Source organism: Olea europaea, chromosome 1, assembly GCF_002742605.1.
Source record: "Olea europaea var. sylvestris chromosome 1, O_europaea_v1, whole genome shotgun sequence".
NCBI lineage: Eukaryota > Viridiplantae > Streptophyta > Magnoliopsida > Lamiales > Oleaceae > Olea > Olea europaea.
Genome location: NC_036237.1, coordinates 19,059,299 through 19,066,378, shown reverse-complemented (window position 1 = coordinate 19,066,378; position 7,080 = coordinate 19,059,299).

Here is a 7,080-nt window from a genome sequence, read left to right as displayed (position 1 = left end):
TCTGTGCCTCTGTTGTTAATTGCATCCACCATATTATCCTTTGTGGATAACGTTTAGAAGAGGACAACCATAGTAAGAAGTTTGGATTTGGGTTGAGCCTTTAACGAGGTGGTATTTGATTCAGTTTATTGAGAAACTGAGAACGAAATGCAAGATTCAAATTTAAGATTGTTTCCTTGATTTTGAAATAATTTAAAGTGTCGTTCACTAGATTTTTCTCAAGTGTATTGTATTGCGAATAAGTAATAACATGATGAATAAAGTACCATTTCCACGAGGACCACATACTTAATCTAGTGTCAATTAATGTTAATTTTAATCAAATAGCAAAACTTATTTAGAGAAATTGTACTGATGAATTAATTAAATTAACAATTTTAGTGATCAAATTATGAGCTTATGTAAATTCAGATGATAATGTTACTAAGGCCTAGAATCTCCCTTATTTTTAATGCAATTCAATAACTTGACAATATGTGTACGTTCATGTTGATCAATGTTTCTAATTTAATTAAAAGCATTTCTTGATGTATTCTCTGATGTGGTCTTCCTATATCTTTACAATAGATGTGAACATGAAAGAATACATTAAACACGCTAGAGCATCAATAGAAATTTTGCAAAGTATAACATTAATTTCTATCCCTAATCAAACTTTGCAATGATTTTATTAAGCGTTATATATTCTATCATCTCTCTTGAGAATCAATAACATTCACAATCAAACCAATTAGTGATCAAGTAATTGAAAAGCCATTAAATTATATAACAATCATCCAAGAATAAACATATATTGGGAGTTCAAAATTATCAAATTTATATCAAAACATCATAACAAGGATTCATCAATGCCTTAGTAATAGAAACCCTAGCCTAGCATCAAGAAATCACATGAATACATGTTCAATTGGAAGAATATAACCCGAATTTGAAACTGATGAATTTTGAAATTTTGAACATCTTCAATGGTTTCTTGATGAATCTCCGATATATCTTCTTGCTGTTTGCCCAAAAATCAAGGTTGAATTTTCAATTTGACGAAATCTTGAAATTGCCTTGAATTTTTCTCACAAGATCAATGAATTTGCATCTCTTTAATTGATACAATTGATGGATAATGGTATATGAGAGGTTCCTTAAATGTATTCTATTCTTTTTTATTTATAGATCTTGAAATATGGCTAAAAAGTCGTCCAAAGTTGAAACCAAAAAGAGTTCCAATTGAATAAGAAAAGTTACTTTAACGCGTACATGTTTTTTTCTCTAAGCACATGTCAGTATTTTTTATCATATCTTTCATTTCTATATCCAATTGAAGCGATTCTAAATGCATTGTAAAGATAACTTAAAGGATTACAATTTTATTAGAATTAACATTTTTTCCAATTTGAACATTTATTATACCAAAAATTGATTTCAATCTCCAAATAAAAATATGAAATATAACTTGTGCAATTAAAATTTGATTTCTGAAAATACTTTGATCATATTTCACTAATTTTTTTTACTTTTAATTGTGTCCAATTGATTCCTAACAATCTTTAATTATCATTTTGTGGTCCTAGTCAACTATTGAAAAGTGACAATTGTGTCCTCAAACTTTGGATTATCTATTTTTCACCATTTTTTGCTTCTTTATTTCGAATAATTCCTACCATTAATTTCACAACGCTTCAGCATCTAAACCAAATACTCAACCTTTTGAAAAGCACCAACGCCTTTTTTGTGAACATTGCAACAAGCATGACTGCATGGTCATACTTTTGGTAAATGCTATCAAATATATGGCTTCCCAGATAAGCAGGTGAAAAAAACATGCACATCGCCATCTACTTCTACTTTTGATAGTTAGTTGATACCTAAACAATACAACAAGCTTCTTGCTCTTCTAGCTAAAGAGGGATATGGTGGATCATCAATCAATTTGGTAGGCACAACTATTGCTTGTCTATCCTCTAGTTGGATTATCGATACAAGTGCTTCTAATCATATATGTGTGTGTGTGTGTCCGTGAACTAAACAATCACATCTTTCATTTTCTCAAAGTACATCTTTGTTCTTCTGATTGCTTTAGATTGATTAATGTTGACATTTGGGGTTATTTCTTTATAGCTTCTAAAAATGTACCAAGTTTCTTTTCAATTATTGTTGGTGATTAGTCATGGTGTACTTGGACGTATTTAATGAAACATATGTATGAAACTTTCAACATGTTAATTCATTGATTTAAATTAATCAATCGTCAATTCAACACAAAAATCGCTCGTATCAACTCTTGTAATGGGGACAATTTTCTTCCTCAATGTCAAACCATTCGTTCAAATAATGGTTCAAATTTCTTTCTAAACAACTTCAAACGAGGTTTAATGAAATTGAAATCATTCACAAACGTAGTTTCATTGCGATCCCCCAACAAAATGGCATTGCAAAACATAAGCATTGGCATCTATTTTATGTTGCGAGATCTCTAAAGTAAACTTGCCTCTTTCTCTTTGGGGTGAATGTATTCTCATCGTTTCCCTTCTTATTAATAAACTTTTCAACTCCAATCCTTAAATATAAATCACCTCATCAAGTTTTACTTGGAACTGTTCCATCATATTCATCTCTTCGACTTTTTGAATATATATCTTTCTAAAATTATGATTATACAACATAAATTTGATGAGCGAACCAAGCCTCATATTTTTGTTGGTTTTATGTCTAGTCAAAAGGAATATCATATATATGATTTCAAAACTCATCAAATCTATATTTCTCATGATGTAATATTTTATGAGTCAATTATTACTTATCATGATCTTTCATCTTCATTGTTGAAAAATTCAATTACCATTAATCTAATCAACGACGATATAACATTTGATTACTCCACTACACAATCAATTGTTTCAACTGATGTTCCATCGAGTGATTCAATCCCTTATAATCTCATTGATTAATTCAATTATTATCTAGTGCCTATTACCACATCTTCTCAACTTGATCGCTCAACCATTCTTCCACTACTTCTAATGACATTCCCTCCGCCAATTTCTCTTCGATGGAACTTGTTCCTATCATTAGTATTCACCCTCAATGAATTCATCGCCCATCTGGTTATCTCAAGGATTATATTGGTAATCATCTTTCATTCTGAACTAATTTTTCAGTAGCAAATTAATTTTCTTTGTTCCATCTAATCCATTCTCATCGTGCTTCCTAACTAATATCATTGAAAAACAAGAAACAAAAATTTATTTCCAAGCCATGAAATCTAACAAATGGCATGATGCCATGGCCAAAGAAATTCTGGCCCTTGAATCAAACAATACTTGATCTTTATGCTCACCTCATAAAGGAAAATAACCCAGCGGTTGTAAATGGGTCTATGAAATTAAATATCAATATGATGATTCTATTGAGATATGATACTCGTTAAGTTGCCAAAGGTTATGCTGAAGTTGAAGGAATTGATTATCATGATACCTTTGCACATGTGGCCAAACTAGTCACCGTTCGTCTTCTTCACCCTATTGCTAACATTAAAAATTGGTCAGTGTACCAACTTGATGTCAACAATACTTTTCTCCAAGGAAATCTCCATGAAGAAGTTTAAATGAAACTCCTTTCCAAATTTCCTCTAAACTCGTGTATACAAATTAAATAAATGTATTTATAGTCTTAAACAGGCTTCTCGTGAGTGGTTCTCCAAATTCTCAACCACTTTTATTCATCGAGGTGTTTGTCAATTTATTTCAAACTATAGTCTTTTTACTTATATTCGTGATCAGACTTCTATTTTTGTTCTCAACTATGTCAATGATATCATTATCACTGAATATAATAATGATGTAATATCTAACAACAACAAAAAATAAAAAAAAAATAAAATTCGTGCTCAAACTTTGTCAATAAAAGATATGGACAATCTATGATATTTTTTAGGTATTGAAGTATCTCACCTTAAAAAATTGCTGTCGATGAAAATATACTCTTAACATATTATCTGCCTCTGGTATAATTGATTCTCGACCATTAGATTTTCCTATAAAGCAATACTCCATTTACGACCAAACAATGGACTTCCCTTCCCGATTCAACTATCTATCATCGACTCATTTGTCGTCTTTTATATATTATTGTAACACGACATGATATTCAATATGCTTTAAATACTCTTTGTCAATTCATGCAATCTCCATATTCCTCTCATCTTGTTGCTACCAATTAGGTTCTTCGTTATCTTAAAGGTAGCATTGGTAAAGGTTTATTCGCTTCTGAATCTAGTTCTCTAACTTTTGTCGAATATACTAACTCTAAATAGGCCAGCTGTCTTACAACTCATCTTTCCTCCACTGGTTATTTTATCAATACCCAATTTCTTGGAAAATCAAGAAACAACCAACAATTTTTCATTCTTCTACAGAAGTAGAATACCGTTACCTTGCTGTACTTACTTCTGAGCTACAATGGTTAAAATATCTTCTCTCGAACCATGACATTAATCATATTAATCATCCACAACCAATTTCAATTCATTGTGACAGCCAAGCTTCTATTCACACTGTCAAAAATCCTACATTTCACGAACGTTCCAAACATACTAAAATAAAATATCATTTTGTTCGAGAAAAGATTCAAGCAAATCTTCTTATTGATTCCTTATTTCAATCTAGCGACCAATTGGCAGACCTTTTTACCAAACTACTTGGAGGTGACGCTTATCACCGACTACTTCGCAAGTTAAGTGTTCTTGATATTTCAATCCTATCTCCATCATGATGGGGATATCAATAGGGGTGTAAACGAGCCGAGCCGAGCCGAGCCGGCTCGCGAGCCGAAACTCCCGGCTTGTGCTCAGCTCGAGCTTTTTCAATAAGGGCTTTTTTTGGCCCCAGTCGAGCTGGCTCGACTCAAAAAAATAAAGCTCGACCCGAACTTTTGGCTCGGGCATTACCGAGCCGAGTCTGCTCGTGTTTTGGTGTCTTTTTTCTTTTTCTTTTTTTAAAATTTTTTTTTTCTCTTAATTGTTGCCCAACAGGCAGCTTTATAATTAAAGCTGCCTGTTGGCAGCTATAGAATGCTGCCTCAACAGGCAGCTAGACTGCTGCCGAACTAGCAACAAATCTACTACATGTTGGCAGCAGTTAACGAACTAGCAACAAATCTACTACATGTTGGCAGCAGGTTAACTGCTGCCAATAGGCAGCTATAAAGCTACTGCCTCAACAGTCAGCTATAAGCTGACTGTTGAGGCAGCACAATATAGGCAGGCAAGCCTTTTTTTTAATTTTTTGTTATTTTTTTTTAAATTAAACAGGCCGGCCGGTCAATCCACGGCCCAGCTCGAGCTCGGGCGGATGCCCCATTTTGGGGCTCGGCCCGAGCTTTGGCTCGGTTGGTCCGAGCCACCGAGCCTTTTTGACATCGCTAGGGATATGGGATGAAAATAAAAATCATATCTTTGTATATATCTAAATCTTATAAACTTTTAATCTTTTACTTTTCATTTGGTTAGATAGAGTTATCAGTTTCCTAGTTTTTTATATCTCCTATCTTTGTGTATATTTACATCTTGTAAATCTGACCATAAATACAAGACAATTTTTCGTGAAATATATAGATTTCACAAAAATATTTTCTTATTCTCATTTTCGAGCTAACCATTTGCACAATTTATATAGTAACTATTTCAAAAAGCAGAACATGCAAAGTATTTATCATGGTTTTGATTATTTAGTGAGTTGCATCGAATTTTAGGCTATTGAATATGTAGATTTTGTCTCATGATAAATTAACGATTGATACAATGATTAACATATGGTCCACAAAGTTAAGTAGATATCCATCCAATTAGCTTATAAAAAAAAAAAAAAAAGGAGAGTATAAAAGTCCACATAAGTATATAAAATGCGCCTATCACTACTCAATATATTATACAATGCTTGGTCATTCCAGGTTGTAGGCATACTTCCTTTCGATCATATTAGGGATAGATTATATGGGTGTCATGGTATTGTTTATTGGGTTTTGATACCCAATAAATTTCGGACAATAATACTAAAATGGTTGGATTAATATATCAACACTACAATTAATCGGCTTGACCCGAAACACAAATTAAGCCACTTGAAGTAGCTGTTAATTTATGTTGCTCGTGGTATGTACATTAGTTGGACGGTCCTTTTAGTCTTGTCAGGCCACCTTGTTTAGCTCAATTTGTTTTAATTTTTGGTCCACCTCTTGTTATTAAGTCTTAGCCCAATTTGTTGTGTCTTAGCTCATGTGTTGTAACCTAAAGCTATATATATATATATATATGTTAGCCCCTTTGTGGAGTAAACTGAGTGTTGCAATTTTATTGCGAGAAAAGAGAGTCAACCGTTCTTGGCGAATGTTGAACCATTATTTTATTCCCCCTCTTTCCTTTATTGTTAAATGCATCCACCATATTATTCTTTGTGGGTAATGTTCACAAGAGGGCAACCATAGTGAGAAGTTTGGATTTGGTTGAGCCTTTGATTGGTTGGTGTTTGATTCAGTTTATTGAGAAACTGAGCATTGATAATACGATTCAAAGTTCTTGGTGTATAATTTCCATAACAAATGATATCAAAGCTATTAGATATACAATAGCAAGTTGACTTTGTGCAAAATCAGCTGGAAAGAAGCAGAAATGGACTTCTATAGAAAATAGGAAGAAAAAATGTTGAAAATAAATCTATAGCGGAAATCCCTCGATAAATCTTGATTCCAGGCTCAGAAAACAATCAAACGAACACCGGTTTACCTCAACTCGATCCGAAACTTTCGCCTTCACTTTAGACTGCCCAAACTCTCTCAAACCCCACAAAGGAGAATGGTGGTTGTGTTACCAATCCACAAAGGTATGAAGAGGAAGAAGAAGATATCACAATGGTTGAATTTTACTCACAACCTCACATGGCTTCCCTCTCTCTCGGCTGCCTCTCTTCTCCCAATTCTCCTCTCCATTGCTACAACACACACACACACGCCACCAAAACGGCTGGGAGATATATATATATATATACATATATACATGTATGTATATACATGTATGTATATACATATATACAT